At 36.6% G+C, this 16,664-nt stretch overlaps 1 protein-coding gene across 12 annotated transcripts in view; it reads left to right on the top strand.

The window, feature by feature from the left end:
• The first annotated feature begins 12,914 nt into the window (after positions 1–12,914).
• mef2d (myocyte enhancer factor 2d) overlaps positions 12,915–16,664 on the top strand; it is a 66,371-nt gene continuing 62,621 nt past the window's right edge. For 6 of the 12 annotated variants that reach the window (XM_082149174.1, XM_082149167.1, XM_082149172.1 and 3 more), the window contains exon 1: positions 12,958–13,205. The gene's annotated coding sequence lies outside the window, so the exon portion shown is untranslated. Of the gene's footprint in view, positions 13,206–16,664 lie in introns of all 12 variants that reach the window. The other 6 variants (XM_082149173.1, XM_082149166.1, XM_082149175.1 and 3 more) reach the window with 6 other exon arrangements.

Raw genomic sequence — 16,664 nt, forward strand, 5'->3', positions numbered from 1 at the left:
TAATTTGCGTTTTTTTGTTTGTTTGTTAACCAAGTAGTAAGTTCTTTCTATAGACCTAGAAAACGTGTCCTTGAAAATATAGGAGGGGGGAAAAATCTGTTAATAATATAATTAGGCATACAATAGCTCGGTTTTATTCACTCGTGTTTAATACAAATAAGAATATTTTCTGTGTATCTAAAGGTAGTCTATACAATATGCATAGTTTATATCTGAGCCTCAGGAAGGCCTTGATTTTTGTGGTGCAGTAATGAAATAACAAAAAGTGCCTTTTGTAGGAGAACTAAGAACACTTTGACTTAGAGACTCCTTTAACTGTAACCCACAGTTTAAATCAAGTGGACTCGCTCCCAGCAACCCTTTGTCTTTGCCTTTTTCTCTATAAGTGTCTAGGAATGTGACCACTGAATCGACAGGGTGAAACCGTGCAAATCAGCTTTAACCGTCAGGACCGAGAGTAGACCCCAGACAAGGGGACAGAAAGGGGTCTCAGTCTGTTGATTATCATAAGAATCAGATCGCTGGGGATAAAAATCTCCTTTGAATAAATTACTGGTTCAATAGGAGGCGCGACTGCCAAATAGACAACTCTGTCAGAGGCCGCATGTCTTGGTTTTCCATCAGTCGTCTGACTTCCCTTTTCTAAAAGCTCAGACTCTTAATGCATTCCATTCCTCTGTCTCAAATTCCATCGCTTGTTGTCCTTTCTCCAAATCTGGATAGCACGCGAAAGCCGCTGTTACCAGTGCGCCGGGGGCACGCAGGCCTCGAACCCGTCCAGAAGTAATGAGTTCGAGCTTCGAGGTAATGGGCCAAGGCATCGTGTCCGCCAAAGATGCTGAGAGAATCAGACTGACACTGCTCGGTGATGATGGCACGTCCCAGGGTCATTATCAATTATCGACCAACAGCATGTTTCTACTAGTCCGTTGCTTTAACACATAGTCATTTCCGGAGGGATTCTCCAACACGTTTTATCACAAGGAGGATCTCTTAAAATAAATATTTTTTAAAGAAAACATTTTGCATTTTATGCTGTTCCACTTTTAGACTAAAGGCATTCCGAAAGTGGTGGATAGCCTATAGGCTACTTGGAGCCACGCACTGGTGTTGAACCTGTAAATTCGAGGACGGAAAGTTCTGAAGCTCCAACTAAGATTTTGTTTCTCCTGCCAGTGAATAAATAGCTATAGTTCGTCCATCATATAGCCTAGCCTAAACGTAAATGTGTATTTCATATACTATTAAAAATAAAGGTTCCAAGAGGGAGTTTGCCGGCGATGCCATGGTAGAATCATTTGGAGTTTCCCAAAGAACAGTTAACAGTTAAGAAACCATTTTGCCTTATAAAAATAATGTTATGACGTTTTGAAGTAGGCCTATTAGAGGTAGGCTATGTGCCCACGTGTGCGTGTGTGCTTGACAAGCGGCCAGGGCGAAATTACTTGTATGATTTTCATAAACCGCCAGCGTGCGCTCCAGAAGTCAGGCTGTTGAGATTTATTCCTAATAAGAACACGTGTTTCCAAGGAGGCGTTTGACCAACTCAGGACCACGATTTTCGGCCACGAAAGTGTGCTAAGGCGATTATGTGCAGTAAAACTCATGACAAGGATTGCAAATGTGGGCTGATCTATTCTGGTCTTTTCACATTTCGCCTCTTACAGTGAAACGTGAGCTCGGACATCAGGGGAGACGCACCGTATAGCCTAGATCGCTATGCCTGTGAATGACTCTATTGATCTGATGTTTTCTCTTGAAATTGTGTCGCTGCACTCGACAAAGATCCGTAAACTACGCCTGGTGTTTGTGAAACTCGGGTGTGTTTATTTCAAATTGATTTAAGTTTAATTAAGCCAGCAGATGGAAGATAATAATATTTGAAAAGAATAATGTAATTTGAGAAGAATAAATACAATGATAAAGAAATAAATAGGCTACGCACAATACAATATCACACATCTGTAAAATCTCAAAACTAATCATTATAATTACATTTTCATCAGGTGGTCTGTCCTTTTTTTTTCTTCTCCAAATGATATTCTATTAACCATCCACCAGTGCATCATATTAGTATGCAATAGACTTGGGCTGGTTCTGCTTATTCTTAATATCAGGTGCCAGTTTTTGTCACGTGAATTCAACGTTATGATTCTGTTAACAATATTCAAATTTGTAGTTTATATGCAAACACATTACATATGCATTTTATGCATTATTGCAGGATAGAGTGGAGGTAGGCTAGCTTATGTTCACACACGTGAATGAATGATTCTGTGTGTGAGGGGGGAAGAGGGAGAATGTAGAAAGACCAACCTTCAAAATCAGCCTGTCTGTGAGCTGCTGTAGGCTTTACTTGTAAGGTCTGGTTTTGAATTGGGACGCTGGACGGTTCAGAATCCGATACGTGATTGGCAACTCAAACGTCATCTTTTGTTCCCCAAAATTCAACCGAGTTACTATTAGTAGAAGTGCGCACACATCTTGCATGGATCTGAATGTCCATTTATCATACAATTGCAAATTGTGGAAATGTTTCCGTTCTGGCATATTATCAATATGTGTAAGCAATTGTTTCTTTAAGGGAAAGATCTGAGCGTCTCAGACATAGGCATTGTCTGTTTTTTGTGTGTGTTTTTTTTTAAATCCACATCTCCATTTAGTAGTTGTAGCCTACTTAAGCACGAACAAGTTTTACCCCAGGATACCCTTTCCCTGGTAACTGGAAACCGTAAGAGCTGTTTTCTCAAAGACAAATCCCAAGCCTGGTCTAAGTGAAAAACAAAAATGGCGTTCTGACATCTCCCACGCACCGCCTGACAGGGTTTGCAATTAACCCTAATTTGCATATGCAAATGACCTGGAAATTCGTTTTGACTACAAAATGGGGTTGAGTGAAGCAGCAGACTACTCGGAGATAAAATGCACAACTTTATGCCATATATTGTAATCGGTTTCAAATGAGAATATTTATTTGATGCCTGTAATTAACGGAAAGGCAGAGTCCATCATGAGACCTGAGTTCATCATGCCTTCTCGTTATCATTCATTAATGCCGTTGTTCTTGGCGCCGGTTACAGCTTTATGTCCTCACAACCACATTTTTGGTGTTCTGCCTGTAATAGTTGACTCTTTATCAGCTATTTTCAGTGGTTGAACCTGATGGGCTACTTCAGTAGCCTACTCTGTAAGTGCGAGACTTTTATTCAGCACGTAGGCTACTATTGAAACAATGAATGAGCATTTCTACTATAGAGACCAAGATTGACACAACTGACACAAAATTGTTAACTTTTTTGGTGGCAGGTTTTCCTTAAAAACTTAGCCAAATGTTATATTGGTTAATACAGTTGTGCAAAGATTATAAAGCATAGTCTACTTTTTTGTATTTATTTTTAACTATTACTTTAACATGCTGTTTTTACAAGCTTCATAAGACATTAGTCAGTAGCCTATTGTAGCCTATACCGAAGAGCTCGTGTATTTAAAATTTGATGCAGTGTAGGCTAATAATTCGTCAAAAGAACAAATAAACACTGCATTTATTTAATTTATCAAACCTATACGCAATCCTGATATCGTGTAATTATTCCCGTGTTATAATGTGGAAAAGGAGTGTCTTGGTGAGAGAAATTCCAACCGTCTTTACGTGTGACCTCTGCCATACGGTTATGAATATTTCATATTCAACACGGCATTTTACTTTTAAGAATTTCGTTTATTTAGATTATCAGTTAACGAAATATGTTTTGCATTTAACGAAATGATTAAAGTAGTCTAAATTCAGATTGGATCATCTGACCGCTGAATCCGTGCCAACTTTTAAAGCCTCTTCGTTGGCCTGTGCTAGCCTATGTGGGTGTAATTGTGTATGTTACCGAGGTTATTATTTCCAAGCAATATAGAGAAAAATAAAGATAGACAAGACTTTGCGATTAAATGTCGCTTTCTCTTTAAATTAAATTTATATAGCCTTTTTTTTTTCTTTTTTTTTTTAAGCAACAATTCTTTGGTTTTGTTTTTGCAAAAGTGCTTATTTATTCTAGGCTACTATCAATAAATCAAGCATTATTTCTGTCATAATAATTATTGTGACGTGAATCACCTGTAGTATAGATCCTCCAGGTTTAAAGCAGGATGAACACTAAATACTTGGGGTCAGATTTGAGGGCTAGTCTTATCAGCCCCTTCAATTTTCGTGTCCCATTTATTATAGAGTTATTGTATTTACAATAATTTGAGCAATCTTCTTCCCAGAAGACAATGGATGGACGTCGATCGAGAACTTCCACCCTGACAATTTCTGGCTTAAAAAAGAAAGGGAAAAGGGAAATAGAGTTGACTCGGTGAATTGTTTGACTAATCCTTCTCTTTTATGGGATAAAGGGAAAGACTGAAAGATGAAAAATAAATGTCATTCGATGCAGGGGGCAACAGGGGTGATTCTCTTTCTCATTGAGTAGAACTACAGGCATCTAAAATATCAGCATGGTTCCCTTGTTGTGCGTAAAATAAGTGTAAGACTGAATCAGAAGGACCTGGGTCAGGCTACATATTTAAATTCTCTTCACCCGCTCCCATTCATAATTTATTCTCATTTGTTTGTTGTGTAGTTTCATTATCCAAATCATCCTGCAGAATTAATTTATTGATCTTGAAACAAGGAAGTCCTGCATTATACATAACTGTGATTTGCTTATTTATAAAATGTAATTAACCTAATCTATTCCATTCCATTCTATTCTATTGGAATAATCTATAACTAGCCTTGCTCGCGCTTTTTTTCCTTGCGTAGTGAGGCGCTGTCCGTGAAACGGTGCTGAAATCAGCCCTTAAGAAGTTCGATTTCATCAAATTCCACAATGTAAAATGTTTTGTCAAACAACCATTAAAATATACTTATAACTATCTAATTTAGTCAGAAATATGATTTAGTGTGACTCAATCAACTTGAGGTATAATGAAAAACTATTTATGACTCAGGTAATAAGCTTCTTAATGTAACAGCTGCGCATGTTTCGTTTTACGGTGCACCGATGGCCTTTGGGAGATATCACGTTGAACTTCGAGATTCTGGATGTATAACGTATAATTTCACTTTGTCACGGACTTTACTTTCGAATGGATATTTGTTACTCTGCATTTGTTCAGTGAGAGGAAACACGTGATGCTCTTATCTGTGCGGCCTGAGGGTCCACCACCTGAAATATGTCGCTACTGTTTTCATCTCAGATTACGGAAGAATGACTAAATGTAAGTAATGTCACCTTGTCATTGTAAAAAAAATAAATAAAAATAAATTAAGATATGCAATTTAGACTACAGGTTATATAGTCTGTGTAGCCGGCTTAACAAAAGAGAACTGAATGAACCTCTCGACATCCTCGTCGTTCCCATCCCCTTGTTCCAAAAGCAGCACTGCCCATTCTATAGCTAGATGTGTGGCACAGCATGGCAACTAGTATTGCACAGGCTTCTTAGATGCTGGAAATCACCCAGATGAACGCATCTGAAACAGTACACCTGCTCCATACGGCGCAGTTTAACATAAGAAACATATCGTTTTTCTTTCTTTATAGTTGATGCTCTCCTCCTGGCAAAAATAGTTAGACTACTTTAATAGTTAAATACGATTAAGACCGTTATCAGGCATTGCATGAAACAAATGTGGCATACTTGGTTATACATAACTAAAGGTTTAAGCAGGATAACTTAACAAAAAGATATGCCGCATTTTGTTACACAGTGTAGTGAGTTCGTAATCTCTGACATTGTTCTTGGCAAACGCTGTCTTAAAGCCATTATCATTTATTTGATAATACTCAATAATATATTTATGACATGAAACTTCCATGTTTTCTTGTGTATTTTTTTAATCAAAATGTTGGCGATAAAAACATCCATGATATTTTGACGAAATATTTATTCAGCATATTCCCTTCATTCAGCACTTGTGGCATCATCAGCTCCCGCTGCATTTACTTTCGAAGTTACAATTGAACTTTTCATTAGTAATAGCCTATTAAAAATTAATAGGCTATATGTGGAAATATGTGCTATGATTTTCTATTTAAATGAATATTAACGAATAATCTTTTAATAATTCTATTTGTTAATGCCAGTCAATATAAAGATAACATTAACGACAATTTTGAGAAGATGGAATGTTGAATTATAACATTAGTACTAGTAATGAATTCTAAAATGAAAAATATTGTGGCGTATTTAACAAGTATAAGCCTATTATAGGTAATTAGTCTAGATAGGGTTTGTTCAGATTTCTTTTTCAAAAACATTATAGCCTGAGTGTATATGTATACGTATGTATATATATATATATATATATATATATAGTAAAAATCCAGAAATGTTTCTGTTATGGTTAGGTTACAGTAGCTGTATTTAAAAACAGTAGAACTCTAAGGAATGTCCCCATTCAGAAGTAAAGGTTTGTGTGTGTGTGTGTGTGTGTGTGTGTGTGTGTGTGTGTGTGTGTGTGTGTGTGTGTGTGTGTGTGTGTGTGTGTGTGTGTGTGTGTGTGTGTGTGTGTGTGTGTGTGTGTGTGTGTGTGTGTGTGTGTGTGTGTGTGCGTGCGTGCGTGCGTGCGTGCGTGCGTGCGTGCGTGCGTGCGTGCGTGTTTATGCAAGTCACTTTCTTTGCTATGATAAAAAAGTCAATCCTCTGACTCTAAAAGACAGGTATAAAATGAAGTAACTTAAATTAAATCGAAAGTCTTACAATTTTGGATGAATGAACAAAGAAGCTGGAAGGCACAAAGAAATCATTCATTAAAAAAACAAAAACCTAAGGGCCCACAGGAAACATGTGCGCTGTTTGCGAACCAAATTTCTAAAATGAAGCTCCTGGTCAATTTCAAATGAGATGTTAGGCTTCATGAGAACAGGCCTGGGTGCTGGTTTAAATTTCACCCTCCTGAGAGAGATTGTAGCCTACATAAACATAAACTGCTCATTTGCATGCTCTATCCCACGGTGGAAATTACAATGCAGCATAATTAATATGCGCATATATTAAGACCGAGAGAGGGTTCTAGATCCCGCGCGCAGGCGGTCCTCTTAAAGAAGAAAGAAGGGACTCTGTTGGCCCAGGAACAAGCTGACTGTTCACACGCTAAATTTCAGTAGGAGGGGGCAACAAACCCGCCTTCCCATGCTGCTGCTGGCCAAGGCCCGCACAATAACCGAGCAAGAGAAGCAGAGATTAGTCAAACAGCTTTGAGATGTTTCTTCTTTTATTCACAGAGACCAGCAGATTACTTCCCCGGTCCTCCACCCCCATCAGTGTGACTTAATAGACTTGTTATAAAGTTTTCATTTGCCTGACAAGTGACGATCACATTTATGGTGACATTACATTCTTTAATTAATGGAATGAAAGAAACCCTACTACTGGCTTAGCTATCAAAGTAGAAAATACTGAAAATGTGTGAATGTTGCACTATGTGTCTGGATGTTATGTGAGTGTCATCCCTGTTCAGTAGGCTATTTCTACTGGCCTGAGACCAGTTACTCAGTTACTCTGGGCCCTCTATAGGCTCTGGGTGAATGTGATTTCATCAAGTGCAACATGTTCCTGGATCAACACCTTTGTTGATCCTGGAACAACATTCCAAACAACCAATCAAATTTGAGGGACACGTTTACAGTTTATGTCAAGTTTAGACTTACAACCAGGGTAAGGTGCTTCTACATCAGTGTTATTCACCCATTATTTCCCTCTGATTTAAGGGATAAGTTATGGGTTATGTTAGGTTTGGGGGTAAGGATAGGGTTAGGATAACATTTTTGTACTGAAATGTTGTTCCAGGATCAGCAAAATATGTTGATCCAGGAACATGTCTTGTTGCTCTTCCCCATAGGTTGATCATTTTTAGAAAGAGATTGAGAGATTTCCAACAAACTCGATGGGTTATCTGCATAGCTTTCACTGTCATATATAGCCAACAGTACATAACATATGAAAGTTGATGTAGACTAATCAATATCACGATTCTATACCAATGGCTATTGATAAGTAACAAGAATAAATTATACAAATAAAAAATGATGATTAAACGAATTATTGCAGTTAACCAAAATGGGTTTCCCAAAAGTTAAATCTATAACAGAAATACCTGTAACTCTCTTTCCGAAGCATAATAATTAAGCCTTGAATGCTCTCTGGTGGTCATTTAGGGTTAGTGCACGTCACTTATTTGCAGGTCTAAAAAAACAGCTGATTTTCAATGGATGCACAAGCGTTTTTACAGTATCTTTAATGGTTATCTTATTGGTAATGATGTAGTTTGGGTCCAGTTTTATTTTAGGTGGCTCGTAATTTAGATAATTATTATTATTACTTCTAACTATAGCCTACCAATCACTCAAACTAGGCTACATGCTGATAGGTACTTATATTTGTAATGACATAAAGACATAATAATGTAATCATAAACATCATAAAAACAGTCATTATGGTTAGCTTGAACTTCTATTTATTTAATTTGAAAATGGTTTTGTCTGTTGTTTTCTTCATATTACCATTTTATATTAAAACATTTTTGTTGTTATTTTAAAAGCAGAAGTCTAACAAAAAGTGGTGCATTTATTTAGTGAATATGTAGTCAATAAATTATTATTTCAATTATTTAAAAAATAATCACAATGTACAGAGCCTGGTTGAAACAAACCACTTAAATCTTGACTTGCCAATGCAATATATGGCTTAAGATACTGCATAATATCCATTCAACTAGGTCCCAAATGGCTAGGATTTTGATAGGATTTAAGTCTCCTTTTATTAAATGTGATTTAAACATTTTACTGAAAGACATATTTCTTTATTTTCTGTCAGTAACCAACTTGTTAATTTCTTTGTTTTGCATTGCAAAGTTTTTATTCACAAGAACAAATTTCTCAACATTTTGCCTCGATAGTCTTTCTGGCTGAAAATTTCCATACTGTAAAATCTCTTTAACTCATAAATAATAACAACACATTTCTTATGGACTATGATCTTAGATTTCTTACTGATTCAGTATGTTTATCTGTTAGAAAATTAGTGCAATATATAGGCAGTTTTCATGCAGCTTTCATTTATATTTTAATCAGCATGCAAAGCCCATTATATCACACAATTCTTATATATAACATCTATACTCTGTGTGCATTTTCATACAATTGTCATCACTGTATTTATTATACATTTTTGATTTAGGGTTGCCCTGCATTTGACTGCATTCTTCTTACGTTGACATTATTTCAGAGCACTTGTAGATCTTTGAACATTTCCAAGTTTTAATTCATTTACAGCTCCTTTGGAAAACATCTCGTGATAAGATGATTCGACTGTTAGTACAACCTAAAAGTTAGTTCACTCAAAAATGAAAACTATCATCATCTTCGGAACACAAATGAAGATATTTTTAATGTAATCAGAGATTTCTGTCCCTCCATTGACAGTCCACACAACTACCACTTTGACGCTTCAAAAAGTTCATAAAGAGATCGTAAAACTAATCCATATGAATTGAGCGGTTTAGTCCAAACTTTATGAAGAGACTCGATCGCTTTAAATGATGAACAGATTTAATTTAGGCTTTTATTAACATAAACATTCATCAACACACACATCAGATATGGCAAACGGAAGCTCAAGCCTGCTTACTTGACATGCGAGAAGAGAACCAATGAGGTTCATTCTTGTGTGTTACGCAACATGTTTGAACTTCCTCAAGAATCAATGAGGTTTGTTGTCGTGCATCAAGCAAGTACAGTTGAACCTCTGTTTATGTTCGCTGATCAATGTTTATATGTGAATAAAATCCTAAATACTATCTATTCATAAGGATTAGTTTTAAGATCTCTTTATGAACTTGAAGCATCAAAGTGATAGATGCATAGACTGTCAATGGAGGGACAGAAATCTCTCAGATTTCATTAAAAATATCTTCATTTGTGTTCTGGAGATAAACGAAAGTCTTACTGGTTTGGAACGACTGGAGGGTGAGTACATGACATCATTTTCATTTTTAGGTGAACTATCCGATGCTTTTGGAAAACTAGTCCCGGATCTTTCACTGGTTTTGTGCGTGTGGCCACTAGAGGGCGCAACGTCACCAGAATTTGCAGAGTAAACTTCTATACGGTACACACACACTACCCCACATTGTATGATGCCGTGATTATAAAAGCAAATACATATTAAATTGTAAATAAAAAAAAAATATTATAGACAATACTCAGTGTTGCCAATATTTATAATAATCTGTAAAGTCAAGAGAGCAACACAATGTCTTGATAGTCATATTAATATGCATGAATGAGCACACTCTCAAACTTTCAAATATAAGTACATACCTAACAGCAGCCATATATGGGGTAAATACTAACTAGCTGCTGTAAATGCAAATATTGATATTTACTTAAATTGTGTTGTTGCATTGCATTACATAACAGCCTTGTCATACATGATGCTGTGCTTTAGTGGCGATTTGACAGTATGACACTAGACAACTTAAAATTTATTTATTATTATTATTATTAATAACCTATTATTATTATTATTATTATTAGAGTACCTTTGCTACGCTTTTCCACTTACTCTTGCCTGTTCCTGATTGCCACTGCAGCTCATTGTGGGGGTACGTTTGATAGAGGCAGGAGGGTTTGTTGGCTTTGTTGCCATAGATACAGAGAGTTGCTAGGCAGCAGACAGGATGCTACGGAAGCCAAGTGCAGCAGATCAGCGGGTCACTGCAGAGAGGAAAATTTTCACCCACACACCTTTCATCTGGATTAATACATTCAGAAATAAAGGAAAAGAGAGAATGAGGCAGATGGAGAACGATGCAGAGAAAGAAGAAACGTAAACAAGTGTGCATCTGCACATGCATCTGCGCGTCAAAGAAAGAGTGTGAGTGGGAAAAAAGAAGGAAATGAGAAGGCAAGCCAAAAGAGAATCCATCTGTAAAAGTGTCATTTCCAGGCCTTCTCAGCTCTGAAAGCAGCTGTTTTGAAACATGTGTTCGAGCATGCAGGTACTATTAAATAATGAAACGCCATCTGCATGTGAATAAAACAATCGAAACTTTTTTGCTATACACACCATAGTAGATTCAAAGATGAATAAGATGTAATCTGACATCTTTTTACTTGTTCATAACTGCCCACTGTGGTCAGTCAATAACTGATCCCAGATCAGAGGTCTTGTCTGAGTCATCGCTGTCATTGCAGCCCCACTTTCATGATTGTTTTTGCCTGCAGTGAAGGTTTTGTGGCTGAATGGCATTCTGTTCAGTGCGCAGGCTGAGTGTAGGAAGCAAGTGATCTGAGAGAGGGCAACAGGGTGTCCATCTGTTTGTGTAAATGCTCTTCCACAAAACCCCAGTGCATAAGCTCCTTACATAAGGAATAAAACAGAGTAATCTCTCTCCTCCACAGGTAGGCCTATATGCAAAGGGCTACATTCATGTTGCTTCTTTTATTTTTTAAGTAAATTGATGTTTATATACATATATATTAATGCTGTCAAATCGATGAATCACATCTAACATAAAAGTTTTTGTTTATATACATTTATATATAGGCTATATGTGTGTGTGTATATACATATATGGGTGTTACACACACACACACACACACACATATATATATACATACACACATATTATATATATATATATATATATATATATATATATATATATATAAATAAACAAAAAACGTTTATGTTAGATGTGATTAATCGATTTGACAGCACTATTTTATATATATATATATAGAGAGAGGCTAGTTAAAAGCAATTGCCATTGTTTTTTTTATTATTAAAGACGTTTGCAACTCAATCGAGTGACTTCATGAGAAAAGAAATAGCTTCTTTTGGCGAAATTTTGCTTATTCTTCAACAACGAGTTAGGCCCTCAAAAACTTAACTAAATAAAAAAGAAAGAAAGAAAATTAAATAAAAATAAACTTTATAAAGACAATTCACACGTTGCTCGTTGATTTATGTGATAATCTCCTCAAAAATATATCGCATTTCATATATAAATCGCAGACTGAAAGTGTTTTGTTTTCGAGTCCTGTGACTTTAAGTGTTCCTCCATGGCAGTGACGCACGCAGCTCTGATCCGAGTATATGTCGCAAGTGCATTCTCATTATTTAATCCTTTAAATAAGATTTCGGATTTGATTGTGTTTTGTTCTCTTGATATTTCAAAACCCGTAGAGTTGATTTCCAGATGGATCAGTTAGATTGTATCCGTTTCAACTGCCTTCAAACTTACCGCACTCTGACATTTTCATTTTTCTGAGTGCATCACCACCACCATTCCCTCTGTAAACACTATATTCCTCCACGAAAAATAGGACTTTCAATGCTTTTATTGGATTTGCCTGATGTATATTTCATGGAGCCACTAAATCAGCCTGGTCAAAAACTGTATTTAATATTCTGTCCAATAATAGGCCATTCTTAACACACTTAATGCTTCCTTGTGGTTTAGCGGGTTGGAAATAAAATGCACGAATGCAGTTCTACTTATGAATGATGCACTTATGTGCTTTGAAGAAAACTAAATTTAGCCTGCTTGCTGACGTAACCTACTGAACCGTGTACATCTTAGATTATAAATAATAAAACGTGTTTAATATAGCGCACCAGCCATATCATGATTGAGGGTTATTTTCAGGATATTTATATATTATAAAATATTTCAAATATAAAATACAATAACATATAAAAGTAATTATTACATTCCAGTTCTCAAATGTAAACACTGAGAGGAATTTTACAGGATCTTTTCCTTAAGATGGGGAAGCGGATGAATACATAAAACGCGTCAGCGTGATCTCTTCCTATTGCACATTAGCCCCGCCCACAATTCTTCTTCCACACAGCAGTGCCCATACTTTAACCTGATTGGACGAAAAACGCAAAGCTCATGTCTGATTTGCCACATTATCTGTCCATCATAATGCATTACCAGTCATGGTGGATAGGACACTTTGTACATGGAGGTTTTTGACTGTACGGGCTAAATGATAACCCTGAACAGGAGTTAAGGAGTTCACTTATTATTATTGACATCTGCTCGCTATTTTTTATATTCTTGCCTGGTTTGATCTATATTAATCTTCTTTACCTATCGGGCCGTAAGAAACCTGGTGTTTATCGCACAGATGTGGATCTTGTAGCTGCTCCGGGTAAGTCGTTCGTCCAGTCTAGCTGAATCTCTTACAGCGCTGAATTATTGCCGTCACCTCTCTGAATTTTTTTAAATTATTATTATTTTAAATACCAAAATTCAGGCTCATTCGCGTTCGTGCGCAAACATACGCTGGTTGTTTGTTGTATGGTTCTTTTTATTGCATCAAAGTCGCGTCTGAAATCGAAGCTAGTGAGATACGGAGGTTCACTTCAGACTAACGTTAGGCGTTTAAAAACCAACTGGTGACAAGGGAATAAGATATAATCCATCACAATTACATTAAATATAATAGATATCTACCTTAGTGCTAGTGGATTATTAGAAACTGTGACTTACAGGGCCAATATGAACGGTGATCGTTGTTGTGGTGCTTCTGACAAGCTGTCAGATTTAACGTTAGTCGCTGTCTGAAATGTCAACATGATTTTGATGCAGTCGCACACATTTCAGCAGTGGTGGACGAAGTACACATACCATGTACTTGAGTAAAAGTAAAGATACTCAAGGTAAAATATTACTCAAGTAAAAGTAGAAGTGCTGCCTTTAAACATTCACTTGAGTAAAAGTACAAAAGTATTTGCCTTCAAATGTACTTAAGTATCCAAGTACTATGATTTTTTTTATGACTATAATGTCCTATTATAATTTTTGTCACAAGACTCTTGCTTAACTCAGTCTACGTGAAGACTCCAATGTCACTCTTGGCACATCAATCTATTAATAAAATGACATTAATTAGTCTATATATATATATATATATATATATATATATTTGAATTGAATACATTTTTTGTTTGTTTAATTTTGGACGGAAGGGCACTGTTCCCAATACATTTACAGTATTTACTGTATATATTTTGGAAGACTATATATATATATATATATATATATATATATATATTTGTATATATATATATATAAAAAAAATTCTACGTTATGGGAGTAGCCAATTTCCCTCCAAAATTAAACACCAAAACGTAATGCAGTGTTTCTGCTACTCCCCAGAAAAAAAAAATGCTATTATATGCATGTAATTTTAGTGTCAACGTAATAAGCAATGTTCATTATGCCCCAATATTTACCGATAATTGCTGCTGCTCTCTGCCCCGCTTAAAATCATTGGCAACGCGATTTGTTTGGAACTATTGAGAGCTACACGAATCACGTGACCGCGCGGAGGCGAGATCACAGCGGCTGCACACTGCACAGACCATTCGGTGAATGATATTAAAATACTGCGAGATCGATTAGAGTGTACTAGTGTAGACGGCTCTGTATGCTTTTCAATCACTCTCGCGATGTCATAAACTGATCGGTCTGTGCAGCTCCGGTTCAAGTCGAACAAGCCTAGTGTGTCGCAACCTCATAGCCTACTGTCTATGGTCGCAACTCTCATATTTAACGGCTCTGGTTCACGCAGATAGCGCCAAGGCAAGTTCAAAACAAAGCACGCACGTTAGGCTAGTGATTGGTGGCTCGTTTGACCAGTTAAGTTTTTATCCACTCATAAATAAAAAGGAACGACTGATTTTGAAAATGTAGTAGAGTAAAAAGTAAGATATTTGACTTTGAAATGTAGTGGAGTTAAAGTAAAAGTCTTCCAAAATTTAATTACTTAAGTAAAGTACAGATACGCAAAAAAACTACTTAAGTACAGTAACGAATTACATTTACTTCGTTACTGTCCACCACTGCATTTCAGTTTACTGTTTAGTGCGCTACAGGATAGCATGTGTTATGTGTTGGAACATATTAGCTGCTATATGTTTTTAACTGATGCGAGGTATTTTTTTGGGATGTTTGTTGGAATGGACTGATTTTTTTAGCACTGAATGCTGAAGCCACTTATCAAGTTTGGTTGATCCTGCTCACGGACTCTAAACAAAAGTTTGGTTTAACCTACGCAGTTTTGCGGCACCACCTCTCTCTCTCTCTCTCTCTCTCTCTCTCTCTCTCTCTCTCTCTCTCTCTCTCTCTCTCTCTCTCACATGCAATAACAACATGTGTTTTTGGTGTATTCGGACTCTTAAAAACTTTCTTTGTTACATTTGCTGACTCTAAAGTCAAACTTTTGATGCCAAGGACGTCCAAATATGATGATCCCCTTTTGCAAAGAAACAAAACTTTAAAATATCTGTTTCTGTAATTGTCTATGTAATTGTATCACTGGAAATCATCAATGAAATATCCATTATTAATCTCATGATATGATGTCAATTTTGGTATAAAAAAAGTAAACTTAATGAAGTACCTCCTAACACCCCATGCCGGCCTCCTTGAGGTCCCCAGAGCCCAGTATTAAAACCCCTGCCTGTCCTAACACATTCAGAGAAGAAATGTCTTAAACGAGTTGTGAACGTGTGACTTCAGTCTCTCATGAAAATTCGTTAGTTTGAAGTTTGCACAGGCTGAGTTCTAAGTGTGAAGTGTGTTTGTCCTAGACACTTGGCTGTAGTGTAATGTGTGTGTACAAAGGTTTGATGGGTGGCTTGAGAATTCCAGCTCTCATTATAGGCTGAATCTCATAATGAGCTGAATGTCTAGGTCATGCAGACAGGTACTGTACTGTCATGATTCCCAGCAGGGTCTTAGCTCTACCTCCAGAGACTCAATGCTGTTATGTCCTCTCACCTGGGGTTCCAATAACAGTCAGAGAGAAAAGGTGCTTTCACGGCATTAAAAACCTACCACTGGTGTTTTGAAATGCTTAAAAAAAAGTTTTCAGAAAATAACAAGCCTCCTGTGAACAATCATGTTCGTTTTATGAAAAAGCGCTGCTTGATAATGGGAGGTAAGATACATGGAAAGGATTAGGCGGATGCATTTCGGAAAAGTTTTTTTTGGGGGAGGATTGAACAAGAAACCAAGTTAAGCAAGGCAGGATGATGCAAAACATGACAGAACAAAAGTAGTGTGATACCTTCATCCTGATCATCTATGGTGATGTTTTCATCAACATGAGGTCAAAATAATGACTATTCATTCTGAGTCTCTTATCTAGTTTCCCACATAAACAAATGTATGACTATACTGTCGCAGTTTTTAGATGTCTATCTGTCTGTTTTGTTTTTGATGTGTGTTTTATTACGCACGCTTTCTCATGTGTCAAAGGCCCTCTGCTGCCTATAAAGCAGGTCTTCACTTTGTTCTCATTGTCTGATTTGTGAAATATTCTTCTGATTATACATCGTATCCTGTGGCCACGTTTGAATCAATTTTTCCACTCGAACAATGTCTCTGGCCTTTCGTGTCTCCCTCAAAGCATTTGACACAAATGCTTTCTGTAGACCTAACCCAGATATCCAGCAGATATTTTGCCAAATACTGGTGAAGTTAAAGGTATCGTTCACTCAAAAATATCAAACCTGTCTTTTTCTCCCCCTCATGTCATTCCAAACCTATGTTATGTTCTTTCTTCTGTGCAACATAAAATAAGGTATTTTGAAGATATCTG

This window comes from Leuciscus leuciscus, assembly GCF_965113295.1.
Source record: "Leuciscus leuciscus genome assembly, chromosome: 20".
In the NCBI taxonomy this organism is placed as follows: Eukaryota; Metazoa; Chordata; class Actinopteri; order Cypriniformes; family Leuciscidae; genus Leuciscus; species Leuciscus leuciscus.